Raw genomic sequence first — 23800 nt, 5'->3', positions numbered from 1 at the left:
GCTCTGTGCCCGCAGTGTGGAGCCTGCTTGGGATTCTATCTCCCTCTCTCTGCCCCTCCCCTGCTTGCTCTCAATCTCTCTCTCGAAATAAATAAAAATAGACTTTAAAAAAACTTTAAAAAAAAGAGTTATTTGGGTTCCAGTTTCTAAGTGGCTTTGCTTTGTAAAGCATTCTAATGACAGGAGATGAAAAGACCGCTTTTATGCCAGTGACTTATTTTATTGCATTTTTCAAGAATGACTATAATTTCAGAATGGGAACTCAATCTGATTTGCTGCAAGTAAAGATCACCAATTAGGAAATCTTAGGGCCTAGGGTGACCTGAAAGTATGAATATAGTTTTAGTTGGTCTCTTTTCTTAATCCCTTTTTTTAAAGTTTATTTTTTTTTGAGAGAGAGAGAGAGAGAGAGAGAGAATGAGAATGTACGCATGCACTTGAGTGGGGGAAGGGCAAAGAGACAGGGAGAGAGAGAATCCCAAGTAGGCTCTGTACGGTTAGCGCAGGGCCCCATGCGGGGCTCGACCTCATGAACCATGAGATCATGACCTGAGCCAAAATCAAGAGTCAGATGCTCAACTAACTGAGCGACCCGGGCGCCCCAATTTTAACTGGTCTCTTAATACAATGATGAAATGCTGTAGAATGCATCAAAAAACTTTTGAAATCAGAGTTTTGTCAAAGATTAATCTGTCTTCATTCTGCTTTACCCTGAGGGCAAGGATGCGATGGGGGCCTCCCAGTGTCAGTTGTGGTATATTGGACTAGAACCAGAACAAGTGCTTCAGTGGGTCGTCACAACAAGGGGCCCAGAGATGAGTGGTAGAGGTAAGGGGGGAAACAGGAAGGCTGGACAAGGGAAGAGCAACACCCAAGTGTGATTTTTACATAGTTCTTGTATTGTGTTACTTTTGTCCTTTGAGATGCAGACTTTTAAAAAGACTTGGGGGGGTGGCAGGAGCGGGGGTGGGCGCCTGGCTGGCTCAGTCCATGGAGTACGAGGCTCTTGATCTTGGGATCATGAGTTCAAGCCCCACGTTGGGTATAGAGATTACTTTAAAAAATATCGTTAAATAGAATTAGGAATGAAAGAAGTTTATGAGAGACCTGACAAACACAAAAGGCGTGGGAAGCCAGAACTGGGCTGGGAGAGTTTTAGGCCATGATGCAGATCCAGCGCGTATGAAAGGAAAGGAGGGGGTGGCAGGTTTGGGCAGGGAGAGCCTCAGATAGCTCTGCAGCTGTGGCGAGGCCCTGGCCAACTGATTGAGCTCGATTGGGCAGAAATGGCCAATCCCTAGTGTTCTTGCTGTGGTCAGTCACTGCTGGAGGCTGCCTGGGAAGAAGGCACCTTAGCTCAAAAGCCAGGTTGAATCCTGGGACCCTGGTGGCACTAACAGCTGGAGGTGTCAGCTAACTGCAGTTCTTGTAGCTGAACGCCAAGTTCTTTCTTGAATAGAGATCCAGGTGGCACATCTCATGGCTGCCTTCCACAGGAACCTCAGTTGCTTGGGCAGGGAGGGTCTATTTAAAGAGTAAATGAGGTAAAATTTCCATCTTACATCCCCATCTTAGACCCTAGGCTTGAAAGGGCTGGAATTAACCCCCATGTCTTCTCTCTTCCAGTTGGAAGCACCTTGTTCTCTCCGGGGCACACTTTTTCTAGCCCTGGAATTGGCCATGGTAGCAGCAGGACTCCTCTTTTGTGGTGTCTGTGATCCTTTGAGTTGGGTCACTGTGGCTTCATTGTGGTATTGTATTACAGGATGGGCAGGAGAAATGGATCAAGTAAAAGACATGAACGTATCCATGAATGAGGGCAGCTAGAATGAGAACCTGTTGATTACTCTTACTTCCTAGAAGTTCCCTAGAACTAGAAGTTCTAGATGTTAGCAGTCTTTCAGTTTCCAACCAGGTTGTCAGACCTGCATTGTAGACAGGGCTACTGGGTATGGTTGTGTTGGTTGTGCACTTGTTCAAAGGCATCTGGATATAAAGGGATGAGAGGGCCCAGGTGGGGTTGTATCAGTCCAGAGATAGGGGTGCCATTTTGCAGTTTTGCCTTTTTGTATTCACACAAAGATGCCTGATAATGCTAAAGAAGGTCTTAGTCAAAGGTGAGTTTAGTAGGCTTTCCCCGGTTTCACTACTAGCTGATTTTTGCTTGCTGTTTACCTTAAATTTGCATGTATGTACTTATTTTTTATTTTATTTTATTTTTTTAGTTTATTTAATTTTTTCAGTAATCTCTACACCGAATTTGGGGCTCAAACTCACAACCCTGAGATCAAGAGTCGCATGCTCTTCCGACTGAGCCAGCCAGGTGCCCCTGCATTTATGTATTTAAATAAATGCAAATGATGTGAAAGGAAAGCAAAACTCCTACTTCTACCCGCTTAGGTCCTACTTTGTATTAGTTACAGTGAATGCTAACTGGTTAAAGACAAATCCCCAAATAGCCACTGAAGACTCTAAAAGTTGGTTTCTCGCTTACATCACAGTCCGGTGTGAGTCGGGGGCAGTCTGGGCAGTTAGACGTTTGTTAGAGACTCAAGCCTGTGAATGTTCATCCTTAGCGCCTGGCTGCTGGGTTGCACTTGGATGTGCCAGCATTCAGGGGAAGATTCATGGAGGATACCGCAGGAGATTCTACGGGCCGGGCCTGGAAGTGACACACATCATTTCCACCCAGGCTCTACTGGCCAGTTTCAGTCACACGGCCCCACCTGGATGCTGAGGGACTGGAAAACATCTTTGTGGATGCCAGGCAGAGGACAGACAGCAGCAATATTGGTGAATACTGGCAATCTCTTTCCAGACATGGTATCCACTCCCAACCGCATTTGTGTCAGTATTAAGAAAAATTTAATCAGAAAAATGAAAGACCTGTAAGCACCCATATATCCACCGTCTAGATCTGCAGTTAACATTTTGCTACATTTGCTTTATATATATATCCATCTATTCATCCTTCCATCCATCATCCTATCTTATTTTGGGGGCATTTCAAAGAAATGATGGTTACCTCCATCATTCTACATAATATGCTATGCCTCTTATGCCTGTACTATTTCTTGACTTAGTAGCTTTCAAGGCTATATACTAACCTTTACTGTGAAACTTCAGGAATTAGTGCATTTTTACTAGTATATGCCTCTACTCCCCGCCCCCCCCCCCCCCATTTCTGCAAGTCATACATAAATTTTCTGATGTTCTTGTCAGTATGGTAAAATGCCAATGGGGGAATATAGTTGTGGGTATATAGTCTTACTGTATTTCACTTTAGAATTCTAGGGAAATTGGGGCACCTGGGTGGCTCAGTCGGTTAAACATCCAACTCTTGATTTCAGCTTAGGTCATGGTCGCATCAGCCTCTGCATTGACAGTACGGAACCTGCTTGGGATTCTCTCTCTCCCTTTCTCTCTGCCCCTCTTCTGTTTGCCCTCTCTCTCTCAAAAAATAAATAAACTAAAAAAAAAAAATTAGAATTCTAAGGAATTCTATTGTTTACCATCTTCCTTCCTTCCTTCCTTCCTTCCTTCCTTCCTTCCTTCCTTCCTTCCTTCCGTCCACCTGTATTTCTTCACTGACCAACTTTAAACAGTGTCCTTGGCTAGGTAAATGAGGATATAACATCCTCAAATTTCAACTGTCTTTTCCGTTTTATCCTTCACACCCTATCCTGGTCTGCCTCTCAACCTTTCATGTGGCTAGAATGTTCTGTTCCATAATTAGTATAATTAAATCTTCTATGCATTGTCTGTAGATTGAAAGTTGAAAACTAATCAGTATTTAACATATTAGGATCGCATATGTATTATTTACTGGGCAACCAGGGAGTGCATTTAGACTTAGAGAGAAGGAAATATAATCTTACATTGCTTACCTTGTGACCTGTGGCAGAAGACATTACTTTAAAAGAAAAGCAAGGAGTAAGATTGGAAGGGAGGTAGTGCAGGTATTATAATTATTTACTTTTAAAATGATCTTAACATGCTTTTATCCTGTTTTGGAGCTTCTCACTTTTACTTCCATTATTATGGAGAATTTATTTTCTTTTTGAAGACAAAAAGCAGGGTGGTTAAGACTTTGGGCTCTGGAGCCAGACTGTGCAAATCCCAGTTTTGTCACTTCCAGCTCTGAGACTTTAGACAAGTGATTTAGGCTTTCTGAGCCTCAGTTTTGTCATCTAGAAAAGGAGTTACTAATATAACGTACCTCATAAGGTTGTTGTTAAAACCGGTGAAGCGTTAGAACAGCCTCACACATAGAAAGTGTCCGAGAAGCATGTTTTAGTTTGGACTTGGTTCCCCCTGGTCCTGTCTCACTCTTGGGTTCGCCCACTACTTCGCTGATCCTTCTCTGTTTTTGCATTCCTTCGCTTTGGCTGGAGTATTTCCTGTGGTCCTCTATATATTCTGTCACTCTCTATATTCACCTTTTTCTTACAGTTTTCCTGTTGACTTTTAAAATTCCATTTTCTCTTTCCAAAATATTTTTTGTTGTCTGCTTGATCTTATTCATAGAAGTTTGGGACTTGGGGGAGGGGAGTGGTGTTGGACGGAAGGCTTGAGTCAAATGAATTAATGGCTTCTGTTGGCCTTAAATTTCAAGGACTCATCAAATTTTTTACAATATTCACTAAGAAGAGAATATTCTCAGAATAAGAATTTTTCTCAGAGGTATTTTGTACCATGGAAGGATTTCAGAGTGGAACTAGTGTTCTGAGAGACATACTTTGGAAAATGTGCTCTTTTAGGATTAAAAATGATGTATATATCAAAGAGCAGTGATAATACATAGAAAAAACAGATAAGATAAAAAATGTCTATTACTGTAATAAATGTGAATGGGTTAAAATCTCTGTTAAAAAAAAAGACCCCCTTCCAGATTAAGACAGAAAGCAAAATATACATGCTGCATATATTTAGGTTCCTGTTAGGTCTGATAAACCAGTCCAGTTTTTTAAAGTCTTATATACTTAATAATTACATTTATAAACAGAGATTCTTAACTCCTCTTATATATCTCAGAACACACATTGTCTCTATGTGTGTGTGTATATGTAAGATGCACACTTCAAATTAAAATTACAAATTAATTGCTCAGTTACACATTTTAGATTGGAATCAAGGGCTGATCTGAACTCTTTATACGTCTAATTCCCCTAAATGTTAAAAATAGAATCCCAAACTGCAAGTATTTCTTAGTACATAATACTGCTTACACACATACGTAATTACATAATTACTACTCATTTACTTCTTATTTTATTTTATTTTTTTAAGTAGGCTCCATCTCAAACGAGGGGCTTGAACTCACGACCCCTGAGATCAAGAGCCACATGCTTCACCTACTGAGCCAACCAGGCGCCCCTCATTTAGTTGTTTTAAATACTTCTCTACTTAATTCTAAATCATTTTAGGATTAAAAAGTTAGTTTAGGGGGCGCCTGGGTGGCTCATTCGGTTGAGCGTCCGACTTCGGCTCAGGTCACGATCTCGCAGTCTGTGAGTTCGAGCCCCGCATCGGGCTCTGGGCTGATGGCTCAGAGCCTGGAGCCTGCTTCCGATTCTGTGTCTCCCTCTCTCTCTGCCCTGCCCCATTCATGCTCTGTCTCTCTGTGTCTCAAAAATAAATAAACATTAAAAAAAAATTTAAAAAAAAGTTAATGTAAGTATTTTTTTATAAATAATACAGGAATTTCATCCCAGGTGAGGCTTTTAAGCAACAGAGGCCTCTAGCAGGGGCAAGGACAGGATTGTTACTCTGGACTCCAAATACCCACTGGAGCTCCTTTTGCTGTGGTGGGAGCATATTTGGTTTGAGCATGTACAAAGATAGTCTACGCATGATAGGTTTTCTCAACCTTTATGTGAGGATCTGTTGTTTTACCTTGTCTTTACTGATAGTTTTTCTGGGTGTAGAATTCCAGGTTCAAGATCTTTGTAATCTCTCTGCACAGTGATTTCAAAACTCGAGGAAGGAGGTGGTCATAATGCCCATTGTGACAAACAAACTTAGATTTAAGTTATATTTTCCTTAATTCTTTTTTTTTTTTTTAAGTTTATTTATTTTTGAGACAGAGAGAGACAGAGCATGAACGGGGGAGGGTCAGAGAGAGAGGGAGACACAGAATCGGAAGCAGGCTCCAGGCTCTGAGCCATCAGCCCAGAGCCCGATGCGGGGCTCGAACTCACGGACCATGAGATCGTGACCTGAGCCGAAGTCGGACGCTCAACCGACTGAGCCACCCAGGCGCCCCTATTTTCCTTAATTCTTAACAGCTCCTAATTGGGAGCCTTAGACCTCCATTCAAATGGCCACGTCACTTAATTAGAGTTTGTACTTCTTTGGCATTTAGATATAAATATTTCCCCTCTGACTCCAAAGACTTGTGACTTGATAGAACACTACCTGCTTTTCTTACACTGTCTGTCTCGTAAGGCCAGTATCTTTCTTGATAGTAATACAAAATGTCATTTAATTGTGCCTATCTCTGTGGCTTTAATTGTGCCTATCTCTATGGCTTTGTCTGACTTACAGAGTCATTCTACTGCAACAATAGTATCAGTGACAGACTTTCCTCCCCTACCCTCCACAGGCACCACAGGGTACCTTAAATCAGACAGGACCTTCTATGTTGAAGAAGAAAAAGTAGCATTCACAAAATCCAGCACATTAACCAGCAAACCTTGGAAGAGTGACTCCTGCAGAACCTATTAGAAATGCATTAAAATAGACTCACAAGTAAAAATGAGAGAATTCAACAATATGTCTTACACAGTTTTTCTAAACTGTTCATGGAATGGTTAAAACATTGATCTGTCCTGTTCCAGAAAGAAAGCCTCATTACAGTCTCTTAAGGGAAATTTTATGGTCACTCTGTTATAATGCAGTAAAACTGTAGATAATAAAAGTTGAAATTTAAAAAACTTAATCCATTTGGTAAAGTTTGACCCAAGAAAGAACTAGAACAACAATTTATTAAAAAATGATTATGGAGTGCTTCATCAAGTTACAAATAAGCAAGTTCGTTCCTCTGAAATTTTTTGATGTCTGAAAAGAAACAATGAAAATAAGTTAATTACTATACTCAGAAAATTAGGAAATAAACAAGAAAATAAATCTGGGAAAACAGGAAGGTGTTTTTTGAAAAGGCAGAAATTAATGAAGCAGATTATAACTGTGGCTGTTTCATCCTCCTCTTTTTTTTCTTTTTTCTTTTGACTTTTAAATTTTTATTTATTTTTGAGAAAGATACAGAGAGCAAGTGCGGGAGGGGCAGAGAGAGGAGACAGAATCCCAAGCAGGCTCTACACTGTCCGCGCGCGCAGAGCCCGATGCAGGGCTTAAACTCACGAATTCTGAGATCATGACCGGAGCCAAAATCAAGAGTTGGACACTTAACCGCCTGAGCCACCCAGGTACCCCATGTCTCACCCTCCTCTTACCCACCCTCTTACCACCTAGTACACTGCCTGATACATGCTTGGCACATGGTAAATATTTGTTGAATGAATGGATATATGAATGAACAAAAAAGAAAAAGAACACCTTCAGTTAAAAATCTAAGAGTATGTTTTTTGTTAAAACAATGAAGTAGAGAAAACAAAAAACAATGTCTAACCGTAGTTAGGCTAAGAAAAAGAAGAGAACAGAAATATTCCAGATTTGCATTTAAGAATGCACATATTCAAAGACGTGGTTTAAAAAAATAGAATAAAAATATAAAATTTTGATGAACCTGAAAATGAAACTATAAAATCAGTTCCTGAAGAAACGAAACAGTTGGACAGAAGAGTAATTTTGGAAGACATCACAAAGTAACTTAAAAGCTCCAAAAATATCCCTGAACCCAGATGATTTAATAGGTAAAGTTCTTTAAATACAGGAAAAATATAATTTCCGTGATATTTAAAGTCATCTAGCACCTTGTTTCCCAAAGATTACCATATTATAGAGGGTACAGGTAATGATTTGAGATATATACAGATGACTGTTTCTTATTTTAATAATTAATTTCAAATGTGTCAGAAAAATTATAACTAGTACATCAAATCTATGCTGCTTAGGATGAAGTTGGGCTAAAAGAAAAAGTCAATATTAAGTTCGTGCAAAAAAAAATTAAATACATAATCAGACAAGTAAGTACAAATAGAATTGTGAAGGTAATACTCAAATAATAGAATCTTGGAAAATATTCTGAAGTACGTAAAAGATGGAAAACATTCCAATTTATTTTCACAAAAGTAATACTAGTACTGTGAAGCCAAAACCTTTCAAAGATAGCGCTAACAAAGAAAGCCAGAGTACCTTCTTACTGATGTTGATATACAAGTCCTAATCGAAATATAAGCCAAGTTTAATCCAGCCATATGTTTAAAAACTGTTATGCCACTGTAAAACTGGTTCATTCCAAGAATGCAATAATATTATTCTATGAATTTATGCCAACAGTGAATTTAAAGAAAGAAATTTTCATCTGTATATCAGTAATACATTTCATAAAATTTAACATATACCTTAGAAACATTTAATAGGAATGAATGGATCCTTTCTTAAGATAATAAATAAAATGGTCTGAAAGCTGCACACACCATGCTTAACAGGAAACTAAAAACATTCCTGTAAAGGTCAGGAAAATAACAGTGGTGCCCATACAGGACATTGTTTTCAGATAGACTAGCCAAAGCAGTAAGATGTTTAAAAATAATATTTATTGAAAATGAGACAAAAGTAGCATTATTTGTAGGTCCTATAATTTTCTTGCTAGAATAGCCAGGAAGATTAACTGAAAAACTATTAGAATGAATGAGAATTCAGTAAATAGCTAGGAAATGCATGCATATGTATTTATATAATTTTGTTATATATATTTTATAATCGATATATAAAATTTTGTTATATATATTTTATATTATATATATGCAATATATCATATATGTATGAATATGCATATATATGCAGTATGTGTGTATGTAGGTATGTGTGTTTATAACAGTAGCTTTATGCTAATAATAACCAGAAACAGTGGTTTATTAGAAGGTCACATTCACACTGTAAGAAATGTGTATAGAATCTGGGGGAGAAATAAGGAATGTATAAGACCTCTGTAGTAAACAGTAAACTCTTAGAGAGTTAGATCCTAGTGATGATGGCACAAATGTCCTCTGTTAATTGGAGATACTGTCCTTCAGAAGATCAGAAATCGTTGCTGAATTTTGTAACATACCTTTTTGCCATTCGTCTTGATGTTATGATTTTTCTTGTTAGACATAATGATTTCACGGATTTAAAATTTTTTTCCCTGGGGAGTCTGGGTGGCTCAGTTGGTTAAGCGTCTGACTCTTGATTTCAGCTCAGGTCATGATTTCACAGTTTGTGAGTTCGAGCCCTGAATCTGTTTTCCTGCTCTCTCTCTTTCTCTCACTCTCCCCCCCCCCCCCCTTTTACCCCTCTCCCACTTGCACTTGAGCTCGCTCGCTCTCTCTCTGAAAATAAATAAACTTAAAAAAAATTTTCCTCTTATAATCCCATTTTAGGTCACATTTTCCTTAATACCCCTTTTGGTTTTTTTTTTTTTTTTTTAACATGAAAGATGAATTATTGTTAAGTTTTTATTGGTTCCTTGTTGCCTTATATGGGTAAAAGGGTGTGTGTGCAAGGTTAGCTCTGAAGTTTCTGATAACTTTAATATCCTATGATTTTATGTTTTTAGACTCTTTTTTCAGTAAGTTCTGTGCCCACCATGGGGCTCGTACTCACGACCCTGAGATAAGGAGTCTAGTGCTCCACTGACTGGGCCAGCCAGGTATCCCTATGATTTTTTTAGACTTAAACTTTCTAAGTCAGGTATTTTGTGGGTGGGGGAGACTGGGGTTTTCTTTGTTGAGCTTGTCACCCAGCTGTGCTTTAGGTATGAGCTTTCTAGCCAGTTGAACTCTGTTTTACTTTTTTAAAAAGTTTGATACGGCTCCAGTCAGATGAGACCAGCCTGTGTGGTCGTATCCTAGAAGCATCATGAAGGCGCCGAGCATTTTGAAGGTTTCTGCGTCTCCTCATGAAGATGTCGCACTCCCATGACAAAGCAGTCCCCTGGGACCGTCCTTCTACCAGACCCGTCCCATTGGCCTGGCCTCACCCCTGCTGCTCAGCGTCAGGAGATGCCACTTCCCCAGTCGGCCGGCCCACTTCTGACTTGGCCTTCGATGCCCTCTGGTGCCCGGCCTTCACGTGGACATCGCAGGACGGTTTGTTCTCGAGCTGAGGGAGAACTCCCCGAGAACACTTACCTGCCCCCCTCATCTCATCTCCACAGCCCCCAACACTCCCCAGAGGCCCTAGCCAACAGCCCGGCTCTAATGAATTGATGGCAGCCGCCCCTTGTATTTCCTGGAAATTTTTTAATTCTCAGGAGAAGGTAGGCTTCATATTTTAAAATCGATGTGGTTGGCCACATATTTAAAACCGAGATTTAAAAAAAAAAAAAATCACTTACTGGTATGAACTTCAGAAAAGCTTGTTTCACAGAAAGAGATTTTCCACATTCCACACCACTACAAAGATAACCCAGATATCCTGGGCCAGCGACTCCCCTGGGGCCGGGCACGGGGAGCCACCCCCTGTCAGAGGCCCAACAGGCCACGGGCAGGATCTCCCTGTGGCTTTTCACAATTCCCACCTATTTGTAGATACCCTCTCTCCAGTGACCTGCCCCCTTCATTGTTTTTAACCTCTGCTCCGTTACTTTGGAAAAATTAGTCTTTTTTCCCTTCGCTTCTTCACGCTCCTCCCCTCTCCAGCTCCGTGTTCCAAATTGAACCTAATTATGGATAAGTGTTCAGATTAGGGGTTATGATAAACCTGGAAAGGTAAAGTCATACATTTTGACCTGAAACTCTATCCAATGAAGAACCAGTGCCAACAGCCTCCCAAGCCCTTGAAAAATCCCCTTTGTTTTATCTGCCAGAGAATTCATTTTTCTTCCTCTAATTGGTCCTGCTTTTCTCTCTACCAGCAGCCAAATTAAAAAAAAAAAAAATCTTGAAGGTTAAATTATCAGCAGTCTAACCTTCTGATTTTTTCACAGATAAACAAGGAGTCCATTCAAAGTGGTCCTAGAACTATTCTGAAAATTATCTGTTTATAGTTGCGTTTTGGTCTCTTCCGCTCTGCCCTTCCTTCAATCTGAGTACATTCCATTGCGCGCGTTACGTGCAGTTAGTTATAGGCCGGACCAGAGACGTGATGAGACAGTCTCTCTTTGCAGGTTACGTTTGTGTGTGGGTGTTGTTTGCTTGCGTGTGTTTGTGTGTCCACGTGCCCCTCACACCTTCCCTGACATCCTAACTTTCTGTGGCATTCTGCTTTTGTGCTTTATGCCCTGGTGAGGGTTTTCAAAACCAGTAGTTGTAGGTGATTAAGAAAGAAGAAGGAATGAAAATCAAGGAGACAACAGTAATTGGAGCGGTGGTTACATTTTCGTGGAAGCTGCACGTTAGAATGTCCTCTCGTTTGTCCTAAATTCTCGTATCCGGAGCCTTATGGTAACCACTTTAGATACAAGATAGTCCTTGAGGCATTATGGACAATCCTGCTTTTCCTTTACTGTCACAGTACCGGTTCTGTTACCAGCCTGGACTCCGGGGGTGGGGTGGGGATGGTGCTGGGGACCTCTTGACGGCTTTGGTCCGTCCATGTCCGCATGCTGGACTCCCCTCACTCATCCTCAGTCCCCGTGTGCCTGGAAACCAGTAACCAAAGCAGCCAGAACCGTGTCTAAACCAGAAGGGCTTCTCCTGATCAACAAAAAGGTGTGAAGTTTGGGCACAGACAGTTTTAGCTTCTCCGGAGACCTCTTTCTGTTCCGCTGGTTGAGGACAGCATCTCAGGGGGCCGAGTATCTCCGGCTGTACAGTGCCGTCCTAGTGAGATAAAGTATTTTCGCACACGCGGGCGTGGGCACACGCCGTCCCCTCGCCTCAGCCCTCCCCTGAGATGCACGGGCCTCCCGGGAACCACCCCGCGCCCCTTCTCCTTGCCCTGTGCCCGGATGCTCCTCTCACAGAACTGGTCCACGGACTCCTCTGCAGGTCGACCAGAAGTCCCCCTTGTCCAGGCTAAGTCCCAGTTAACACCGGTTGCGGGTCAGTGCACGCCTATTATTTTCATTTTCAACAATGCCATTTGCAAGATAAATGTTACCTCCATCCTACTTTTCATCCCTTCAGGCTTCTTCAGCCCTGATGTCACCTCCTCAGGTAGACCCTTCCGCACCTGGTAGGCTTCCTTTCTCCGAAGCTGGACAGGATCCTCTGTTTGCCCTGCTTGCTGACTGGCCCCCAGGGCTTGGTCAGGCTGAGCCAGGGGTTTGTGAGCAGCAGATACATTTAGGCTTCTTCCAGCCTCGGGACCCATGCAGGGCCAGGCTGGGAGGAAGTGAGAGAGGAGGCACTAGGTGCAGGAGAAGGTGAGGTGCAGGGGAGGGATGTGCAAGGGGAAGGGAAGGTGAAGCGGAGGAATGCAGGGGAGAGTGAGGTCCAGGGGGGAGCAAGGAAGGACAGAACGTGGGCGCGTGCTGCGGGCCAGGATTTATGGGAAGCTTCACTAATGTGATTGTGCCCCCTCGAGAAATTTTAATGTCCTCTACCACTCAAGGCTGTAAGAGTCGATGTGAGGGTTTCAGATTTGAGGCCGTGTGCGGTCAGCTTGAAGGGACTGATAGCGCAAGAGACGTCTGATGAGGCTTGATTATAAGTGGATTACGTGAAATAAACAAACTCCATTTTTTTCTAGGTGATTGTTTTTCTGGGAGTATTAGACAAAACAGGGGATTCAGAGGCACACGTTCAGGCTCATCTCTTCTTTTTTGACCTTGATGGGTTTTCATGTGCGTAAAGGGCTTGAGCTCCATCTACGATGTCCCTTCCACCTTTTAGAACTGTATGATTTCGTCATACATGGCGGCCAGACTAGAAAGCATTTTGAAGTTCTACAGAGTACTATTTTTTTTTTTTTCCAATTGCAGGCCAGAAAGGAAAACTTCCAAATAAGGATGCGTAAGATACTCAGACAAAGGGAAACAATAACTAAAATACAAGTCTAGCCTTTGCCCTGGCATGAAAAGAATGCAGACTGGTAACTGACCTAAAGGTTTCTGTTTCATTTCATATTTAGGTGAAATGGTCAGCTTTGACCATTATTCCCCCAAAAATGTCTCTTCAGACTTTTAAAATATTTGTGTAATATTGAGGCGATTGTATTATCCTTGACAACACTGAGGTCGCTTTTACCTGTAAAAAATGCCGTGCCTAATTGTGTATGTACCAGGAGCAGTGCTTGAAAAGCTAAACTTAGCAAAATTAATCCGGGCTCACAAATGATCACGGTAGACCTTCAATAAACACCCCTACCTAATACCATGACAAACATTGTGAGGTCGCCTCCCGGTAGCTTAGCCATCTAACGTGGAGGAATGTTTCAGCAAGGGGAGTAATTTGATTTCATCAAATAGTAAGCACACGGGCCATTCAGACTGTAATTGTCAGGGTTATACCCAAGGATGAGAAACGTCTGACCAGTGAGTGAACAGAGCTGAGTGCTAAGTGACACTGAGTATGTCTTTGTAAAATGGACAGTCCAGGGGACACACATTGGCCAACCTCATTGGTCTTCTGCAGCGTCTCGAAATTTTTTGAGTAAGAATATTTTCATGGGGCCTTTGAGTAAGAATATTTTTCAGGGGGTCTGCCTTTCACAGACATTTACTTACCTCTCTGGCTCCCCAGGCAGTTGAATTGTTGACCTTTGACCTTTGATTAAAAAAAAAATAACATCTAATTACTAAAACAGTAAAAACTAAATAGTCTTGGTTGCTTACTGGGAAATCCACCTTGAGACCGAGATTTGCGTGTAGAAAGTTTGTGGAGGGCACCCGTGGAAATAATATCTAGGGTTGGGGGGTGAAGGAAACAGGTTCTGGCAGAGAGAGAAGGTGAAATGTGATAGGACCATCACCCGTTGTCTCAGTCCCCAGGGCCTGGAGCTAGGATGGTCCTCCAGGGTCATCCCAAATTGAGACCACGTGGTCAGACCTTTGTGCCTTCTTCCCATCAGCCATGGGAAGGCTTCAGGGGAGAATCTGTTTCCTTGCTTTTTCTAGCAGTCTTTCATTTCCTTTATGAATTCTGCCCCAACGGGGACATTGTGATAGCCTGAAAGCCAAAAAAAACCCCAAAAAACAAAAAAACAAAAACATTCACTCACTAGTTTCTTCCTTAAAAAGTTCACTCTCAGGGAGTTGGCTCCACCGCTGACCACAGGTTCTGCCTGCACACGGATAGGCCTGACTCACTCCCGTCCACTCCTTCTTGCCGCCCTCGCCCTCGTCAGGGCCTGTTTCCCCGTGACATCTAGCCAGCGCCCCGCGAGCACCTGCTTCTTTGTGCCTGTGGCTAGCGAGGAGGCCAGGTCACTGCTTGCCCTGCAGAGTGGAGGGTGAGAGAGGCCTCATGGTAGAATTAAAAAAATATACATCTGCTCCCTGGTTCCAGGCACAGAGCTCCTAAAACCCTTGGAATTTTTGAGAGGAGCATCTTTTGTTATTCATAATAAGCCCCTTTCAACCGCACTCCAGTTTATGCTAATTGTGGTGACTCTTGGAGGATGGGGCTGGTTGCCCGAGGAACCAACCACGTGATGAGAGGGCTGGAACCTTCAGCCCCACCCCCCACCACTGGGGAGGGAAAAGGGGTTTGGAGATTGAGTTTAACCACCAGTGGCGAGTGAACCGATCAGTCGTGCCTACCTAATGGCGCCGCAGTAAAAATTCTAAACAGTGAGTTTTGGAGAGCTTCCAGGCTGCTGAGCACGCCAAGGTTATGGGAAGGTAGCACACCCGAAGAGGGCGGGCAAGCCCCATGCTCACCCCACGCCTTGCCCTCTGCATCTTGCATCTGGCCGTTCCTGAGTTGTGTCCTTTGCAATAAACTGGTGATCTAGTAAGTAAACAGCCTTCTGAGTCGTAGGAGTCGTTACAGCAAGTTGTCCAACCTGAGGCAGGGGGAGCGGAAACCCCCACTTTGCAGCTGGTTGGTCAGAAGTGCACGTGACAGCCAGGGACTGGCACCTGAAGTGGGACCGGTCCTGTCGGACTGAGTCCTTAACCTGTGGGGTCTGTGCTAAGTGCAGGTAGTTAGTGTCACAGTTGAGTTGTAGGACACCAGTTGGTGTCCAGAGAGTTTGGAGAAGTGGTTGGTGTGTGTGTTGGGGCGGGGGGGGGGGGGGCGGAGGTGGGGGGGGTGGGGAGGGACCTATGCATTTGGTCTCAGGAGTCAGTGTGAGCACAGAGGGAAATGGGTTGTTCTTTTAGGGCCTCCTGCCGGCCTTGACCAACCCCTGCGTTCTTCTGCTCCCTTCGCCAGCTGTCAGTGGAGTGTCCCTTCAGAGTGAAGTGTCTGGAGTGACCCCTTCACTGGGGACACAGCCCCTCGAGCCTGGAGCAGGATTGAGCCCCCCCCCCCCCCCCCCAGACAGGATTAGTCGTGGCTGAGCTCTTGCCTCTGACCCCATCTTCAGACGGTCAGAACTCCTTACCTCCAGCCACTGGCCGGGGAACACCTGCTGGAACACCTGCTCGAAGCTGGCCTGGGTGCTTTGGATTCAGACGTTTGTAGTATGTCTCCTGCTGGGGGGGGGGGGGGTGTCCCTCTTCATTAATCTCGCCTGGTGCCTGGCTGTCCCCTTCAGGTCTCTCTGCACTCTTCTCTGCCTCAGCTTAGTTTTCTCCCATCGCTTTCGTCTTGCCATCTGGCTTTCCTGTTGTGCTGGAGATCTTTCCGATCTTCCTTCAAGTCTCTTAAGTTTCAAAAACCTTCTATTCATCTCTTTATCCTTTTCCTCATAATTCTGGGTAAATTTCCTTAGTTGGTCTTCTAATTCATTGCCTGGATTTTCTGTGGTTCAGTATTACTGAACATCAGTATTTTGCGCGGGGAAAGCAATCTTTTCCTGATGCCAAGTCCTCCCTTCTCATCAAGGCGTTTTGCTTTCAGATCTTCCTGAGTGTGGATGGGAGACTTTCTAAAGGCGTGTTTACCACACCGGCCTTGTGGAAGGAGCTTTCTCTGGGCCTCAGCAGGACAGAGGTGGGAGAGTGGGTTGGATGAAGGACAAGCTTCGGGGCGGCATCCCCACAGCCTTTGAACGTCCCCTCCTGCCTCATATCTGGGTTTGAATCCAGATGTGTGTGAATCAGTGCAGAAAACAGAACCGCACAGAACGTGGCACATCAAATAGAGAATATTCCTTTAATAAATCCAGCCTGATTTCAACTGCATTTAGTCCCCTTGGCTTATGTAAATGTACAAATTCCTGCAAATCCCTCAACGTGTATAAGCTTTTCCTTCTTAATATTTAACAGCATGGGCCCTGGAGCCAGAGTTGCTGCATATTCTTATCCTGGCTTCGCTGATTTACTAGCTGTGGGATCCTGGGCTAGTGTCTTAATCCATTGCTTTGTTTTCCCTCCTCTATAAAATGGGAATAATAACACTGTGCTGAGTGCTCAGGGCAGTGTAACGCTCTTTTTTTTTTTTTTTAATTTTTTTTCAACGTTTATTTATTTTTGGGACAGAGAGAGACAGAGCATGAACGGGCAAGGGGCAGAGAGAGAGGGAGACACAGAATCGGAAACAGGCTCCAGGCTCCGAGCCATCAGCCCAGAGCCCGACGCGGGGCTCGAACTCACGGACCGCGAGATGGTGACCTGGCTGAAGTCGGACGCTCAACCGACTGCGCCACCCAGGCGCCCCAGGGCAGTGTAACATTCTTAAACAGTGCCTGGAAAGTAATGAATTTTCGAAAAATGTTAATAAAATATTAACAAATAAATTAACAGTAAATCTTAAGTTCTCAATAAATGTTAGCCCAGATTTTTTTCTTCCTCCTCCTGCCTCTTATCTTATTGCTTCTTTTCTGTGGTTTTCCTTGAGGTGGATGATGTTTCATTTATCTACCAAATGTCTATAAGAGTGCTTCCTTTCCCCAGCTCCAGGCCCCACCGTCCCCCTCTTTTTGGCCTGCCCCAAGGTGCTTTTGGGATAGTCAAGGATTGTATTAGTTTCCTGTTGCTGCTGTAACAAGATACCACAAACTTCCTGGCTTTAGGCAACACACATTTGTTTTCTTAGAGTTCTGGAGATTAGAAGTCTGGAATGAAGGTGTGGGCAAGGCCGTGTTCCTTCTGGAGACTTCAGGGCAAACTTACTTCTTTCCCTTTTCCAACTTCAAGGCCACTTGCACCTTCTGCCGTATTTCACGGTTCATCGCTACAACCTCTGGTTCCATCCTCACATCTCCTTTTTCTGCCTTTGACCCGCCTGCCTCCCTCTCGTAAGACCCCTGTGATTACGCTGAGCCCACCAGATGATCCAAGATAATCTCCTCAAGTCAAGAGCCTTCACTTGATCACACCTGCAAAGTCCCTTTGCCATGTAACGCATTCACAGGTTCCAGGGACTAGGGTGTGGGCATCACTGGGGGCAGTATTCAGTTTACCGCAGGAAGGAGGCTATGTGAGAAACCTTACTAGAGAACAGTGGTGCTTCAAGAGGTGTGGAACTCAGGCCAGGAAGCAGTCTTTCTTCCTGGGGACACTGGGAAAGGTTTCACAGAAGAGGGACGTTTGAGCTGAGTCTTAAGGCTTGAAGAAGCCTTTGCTAGGGGTTGGGCGGGCTCTTAGGCAGAGGAAATAGCGCACGCCAAGAAATGGGGTTGTGACAGAACCCAGCAGTTTTGGGGGCTGGTTAGATCTGTGGATGTTGCCAGAACATTAAGGAGGGGTGGTAGGCAAAGAAGTGTGTGGTGTAGATCTAGAGCGTGCCATGATTACGGGTCCGGAATGTATCCCGTGAAGGGAGGGGAACCAGTGGAGCTGTTTTGGTGTTTGTTTTTAAATATGAATATTTTACCTGATTATGTAAGTAATACGTCTCACTTTATAGAAAATGAAATTAAAGAATGTATCCAGAAAATAAAAATCATTCATAATCCTGCCACTCAGGATAATAATGACTTGACATTTCTTTGTGGTGTGGTTATGGAGCCTTTTTTTTATTAGAAATTTTTAATGTTTGTTTATTTTTGAGAGAGAGAGTGGGGGAGGGGCAGAGAGAGAGGGAGAGAGACATCTGAAGCGGGCTCTATGCAGACAGCAGAGAGCACAATGCGGGGCTCGAATTCACCAACTATGAGATCATGACCTGAGCCTAAATCAGATGCATAACTGGCTGAGCCACCAGGAGCCCCTGCTGAGCCTTTTTTTACGCACACACACACACTTTCACATAGTTAAATCGTATTGTATATTCCAATTCATATCTTGACTTCTTTATTTAACAGTGTATCATAAATTTTCTTCATGTCATGGGGTGCCTGGTTGGCTTAGTTGGTTAAGCATCCGACTTTGGCTCAGGTCCTGATCTCACAGTTGGTGAGTTCGACCCCCACATCGGGCTCTGTGCTGACAGCTCAGAGCCCAGAGCCTGCTTCCGATTCTGTGTCTCCCTCTCTTTCTCTCAGCCCCCGCCCCCACTCATGCTCTGTCTCTTTCTGTGTCAAAAATAAATAAACGTTTAAAAAAAGTAAAAAATAATTCTTCGTGTCATTAAATATTCCCCAATATTTTTAACATCTCCATAATATTCTATTATTCCATGTGGTCTTGTATTCTACTCCCATCATTTTCTTTTTAATTTTAAAAGGGAAGGCCCTTTTTATTTTTTTTTAATTTTAAAAGGCCTCAACTACCATAATTTATTTAATCCTCCTGTTGTTGGATCCAATATTTTTCTCTATTTTAAATAATTCTAATATGTAAGTCTGTGTTTAAGTTTTTACTGACTGTATCTTTAGACTCAGTTCTTTTAAGTTTTATTTGTTTATTTTGAGAGAGAGAGAGAGAGAGAGAGAGAGAGAGAGCGCAAGCGATCACATGAGTAGGGGAGGGGCAGAGAGAGCGAGGGAGAGAGAGAAAATCGCAAGCAGGCTCCATGCCATCAGTGCAGAGCCTGATGCGGGGCTCGAACTCACAAACCGTAAGATCATGACCTGAGCTGAAATCAAGAGTCGGATGCTTAACCGACTGAGCCACCCAGCAAGATGTCCCTAGACTAAATTCTTTTTTTTTTTTTTTAATTTTTTTTTTCAACGTTTATTTATTTTTGGGACAGAGAGAGACAGAGCATGAACGGGGGAGGGGCAGAGAGAGAGGGAGACACAGAATGGGAAACAGGCTCCAGGCTCTGAGCCATCAGCCCAGAGCCTGACGCGGGGCTCAAACTCACGGACCGCGAGATCGTGACCTGGCTGAAGTCGGACGCTTAACCGACTGCGCCACCCAGGCGCCCCCCTAGACTAAATTCTTAAGTAGATATTTACTTGGCCAAAATATATAAGATCATTTGTAAACTTCTTGATATGTATCTCTGTTGTAAAATACATAGAGCTGTGTAGGAAAGTGTTGGTCTCATGGCAGTCTTACCAGCATTATTATGATCCTGACGAATTCTCCCTAGTTTGTTAGGCAAAAAAAGTACTTCATTGTTTTAATTTGCAGGTCTACTGAGTTTCATATATACATTGGTCATTTGTTTCCTGGGATTTGTCTATTTCTAACTTTTCTCAGCGTTCCAGTGGGGTTTTAGTGTTATTCTTATTTATTCTGTGGTATGTTAACACTGTCAATCCATTTCTGTTATATTGTTGCAGATCATTTCTGCAGAGTTTTCTTTTTTTTTTTTTTTTTTGGTAGTATATTGATTATTAAGTTTGTTTTGAAATATAAAAGTCTAAAACTGTAATGGGGCATATTTATTTTTTCCATTGTGATTTCTTACATTATTTCTAGGCTTAGAAAGATTTATCACACCCAAAGGTCAGATGTTTTTGGGTTTCATATTATATTTTATAATATTTATATATTTAATACATTTGGAATGTTCTTTGGTCTATGACTTACAGTGTTTTTAAAACATTTGGCAATTATTCCAGTAGCATTTACTGAGCAAGATTTCTTTTCCTCATTGATTTGAATTTTCTACTTTTTAATTTTCTGTTAGATACTTATATATTCTTGGATATATTTGCTGTTCTCTATATCCTATTTCATTGATTACATGATTTTAACTTTTGTGGCCATGTAATATTTTAGTATCTGATAAATCAAATTCTCTTCATTGTTTATTTCTTTGTTTCTTTTTAGCATTTTTTCCTGTTTATTCTTTCAAGTGAGTATTTAAGTCACTTTATCTGGTTTCAGAAAAAACATCTACTTGTAAAATTTGGTGAAATTGCATTACTTTAGGGGATGAAATCTGCACATTTTTCAGTTTTGAGCCTTTCTTTCTAGGAGTGTGATGTCTTCATTATCTTTTATATTGCCTAGTAAATTTCAAAAAAAAAAAATTTTTTTTTTTTTTAAGTAGGCTCCATGCCCAACATGGGGCTTGAACTCACAACCCTGAGATCAGGAGTTGCGTGCTCTACTGATTGAGCTAGCTAGGCAGCCCCACTCTAGTAAAATGTATAACTTTTTCTCTGTAAAGGGAGAAATGAACTAAAGGCATTGTATTTAGATTAGATGACTGGGGAAGTGGTGGTATCACTAAGTGAGACACACACACACACACACACACACACACACACACACACTTTCCCCCCAAGAGAGACCCCGAGAGAGCCCGAGACCAGGAAGGTCAGGAGGAGAATTAGAGAGGCAGCCTAAAGAATTCACTTTTAGAAATTTTGAGTTTTAGGGGCACCTGGGTGGCTCAGTTGGTTAAGCGTCTGACCCTTGGTTTCCACTCAGGTCGTGATCTCGCGGTTTCATGGGTTCAAGCCCCACATCGGGCTCTGTGCTGACAGCAGGGAGCCTGCTCAGGATTCTCTCTCTCTCCCTCTTTGTGCCCCTCCCCCACTCACTCTGTCTCTGTCTCTCTCAAAATAAATAAATAAACTTAAAAAAAGAAAAGAAATTTTGAGTTTTAGCCGACAGGAACATCTGAATGGTTCTGTTAACTTCTGTGAGGCTGCTATTTGATTTGTATTAGGGGAAAGCGGTTGCTGGTCAGTGGAGATGGTCTGTATTTTTTCCTTTGACTAAATAAATACCTAACCTCCCATCCCAGGAAACTTCTGCTCCTATAGAAGGAGTGGATAGCGGGAAGATAGGTTGTTTACAATTCTACTCATTTGCTTTTACATCATTGCCGTCAGTCTATCTGGCTTTTCTGAGTTTTAACCTCTTTTCTCTCTCAGGGTGACACTTTTCAAGATGATGGGGCAAGCGAGATTAGCCCCTCCCTGATTTTAGCGATGTTCTTTTACTCTTCTGTTTGATTACATGTTATTTGCTGGGCTTGTGGTTTCGTCTGTCTGCTCCACTTTGTCCACAGTCCCGTTAGCTCCGTCGAAATCACCTGTTCTCACCACTCATGCTGATCTCCCCTCAAGACACAGCTTAGTTGTGATCCCTTCCTTGACCACCTTCCCTGACCTTCTGGGCTGGGCCTGGTGTCCTATGCTCCCCAGGTTCCACATTTGCTGTTTTTACTCTATTTGCTGTACTGGATTGCAGCCATCTCCTGCCATAGCTGTTACATACATTTCTCCATCAGTACCTCGACCGCTGGGCTTGGCACTTACAAGATGTCTAGGAAAGGTTTGTTAAATGCAAGTACTCTGAACTACATTCATGCCAGGGCATAGGGATGGAGGGATTAAACAGATGGTTGGACATCTTATAGCTAGAGATTAATATTTAGGAATGGCTCACATGGAATGGCTATGTGCAGCTTTAGAAGCGGATTATGGAAAGGGTGGCAAAAGACAAGAGCAGTCAGTAATTGCCCCATCTTGACCCTCCTTGGGTCAGGAGTCTGGGTATATGTGGATAGTGTAGCTTAGGCCTGGTCCCGTCTCTTGGCCACTGCTTACAACAGAAAGGATTTTCAGCACAGTAAACACGACAGTGTGCAAGTGTTAACAGCTCTTTTCCCCTCTTTGCATTTAGTCTTTGAAGGGACCGCGGGCCCTGCACATCTGAGGAGCTAGCGGTTGGCAGGGACTGCTTCTCCTGTGTTTACTCTCAGAAGCGTGAGATCAGACAGAAGCGTTCCCCATGGCATGGTGGAAGAGGTCCTAGTGTGCCAGTCCATGCACTTCTGGGTTCTAGAATGAAAACTCCCATTCCTCTGCGTGATGATCTGCCACTGTTGGAGAAGCATTCATGTGTCTGGGTGCCGAAGGTCAAACGCAGATTTGGCAAAGCGAGAGTGTGGTCCACTTTCAGGGGGATTTAATAACTTGAGATAGAGAGCTCAAGCTGGACATTCTGAACAAGCAAAGCTAAATCAAAGAGACAAGAGGGGGCTCCTGGATGGCTTGGTTGGTTAAGTGTCCGCCTTTGGCTCAGGTCATGATGTCATGATTTGTGGGTTCAAGCCCCATGTTGGGCTCTGTGCTGACAGCACGGAGCCTGGAGCCTGCTTCGGATTCTGTGTCTCCCTTTCTCTCTGTCCCTCCCCTGCTTGTGCTCTGTCTCTCTCAAAAATAAATAAACATGAAAAAAATTTTAAAAAAAGAAGAAAGCATTCAACAACAAAAAAGTAGTAAGTAACTCAAAGAGTTTTTTTCCTGATTTGAAACTTTTATTAGATGAAATACAAAGGATAACGGCCCCCATGAGAACTGAATTCGTTTTCTGGAAGCAGCATCTTGTCAGAAACAAAGATACCGATATCATGAGGTGAAATAGGTAACATGTTTGAGAGAGACCAGTGTAGGAAGGTGAGAAAGGAACAGATGGAGAAGACCTGACACATAAAAGGAGAGAACTTAAGCTGAAGGAAATTTTGGGCTTCAAATTAAAAAGGATTCCTAGAAGTCTGGAAAAAGGCATAATTTAATTGCCCAACTACAGCAATAAAGATAAAAATCCTACCGGGGCTCCTGGGTGGCTCAGTCAGTTGAACATCCACTTTTGGCTTGGGTCATGATCTCACAGTTTGTGGGTTCGAGCCCTGCATGGGGCTTTCTGCTGACGGCACAGAGCTTGCTTGGGATTCTCTCTCCCCGCCCCTCCCCTGCTTGCTTGCTCTCTCTCTCGAAATAAACAAACTTAAAACAAACAAACAAACAAAAAGCCTACCAATTTTTAGACAGGAAGACAGGTCAGTTTTGAAGAGAATTATGATGGTGTTGGAATGCTCACTAGAAGCTAGGATAGCGTCCGTTGGGACTGTTGGCCCCAAAGAGCTTTAAGTCTTCTATACCCAGCCATGTTAGCCTGGGTCCTTACCTACAGGCTACGGAAGCTGATTTGCGTTGATTTAGGAAGGAAAAAACATTTTTTAGTGGATATCGAGTTGCTGTGGAATTGGAGAATGAGCCGCGGAGATTGTGCAGCCAAGGAACAGTGCCTAAAATCTCACGCAGAATTGGCTCAGGCTGGACGCTGCTGCTGTGTGCGTGAGCACAGAAGATGCAGTTTGCACCAGACCTGCTGGCGCTGGAGCCCACAGCGAGCACCTGGGCCACTGCTTGCCAGGATCTTCATCTTGCTGCAGCCACCATAGCTGCCAGCGAGCATTTCTTCTCATAGTCCTTGCTTTGCAGCACTGGTTGCTGAGCCAAAATCTGGGGCAGGCATAAATACTGTCAGGGTCAAGGGCACCCCTTAGCTGCAAAGCGGAGCTGAGAAAGCAAACAGCTGATGTTTTCAGTTTATTCAGTGGGAGGT

The 23800-nt window shown here is 43.2% G+C and overlaps 1 protein-coding gene and 1 long non-coding RNA gene across 14 annotated transcripts in view; both read left to right on the top strand.

Moving 5' to 3' along the window:
* Positions 1–23800, top strand: part of SPECC1 (sperm antigen with calponin homology and coiled-coil domains 1) — a 286113-nt gene that overhangs the window by 137093 nt on the left and 125220 nt on the right. The gene's annotated exons all lie outside the window — the stretch shown is intronic.
* LOC109494210 lies at positions 41–16695 on the top strand. 2 transcript variants are annotated; one of them, XR_006589841.1, is made up of 5 exons: positions 41–828; positions 2577–2793; positions 9967–15002; positions 16056–16148; positions 16637–16695. It is a non-coding gene; the product is annotated as an uncharacterized LOC109494210 (long non-coding RNA). The 2 variants fall into 2 exon arrangements; XR_002738203.2 differs by lacking the exon at positions 41–828 and having other exon boundaries at positions 839–2793.

This window comes from Felis catus, chromosome E1 (genome assembly GCF_018350175.1).
Source record: "Felis catus isolate Fca126 chromosome E1, F.catus_Fca126_mat1.0, whole genome shotgun sequence".
NCBI lineage: Eukaryota > Metazoa > Chordata > Mammalia > Carnivora > Felidae > Felis > Felis catus.
The sequence above is the reverse complement of the archived record's forward strand: the minus strand, read 5'-3'. Positions and strand labels throughout refer to the sequence as shown.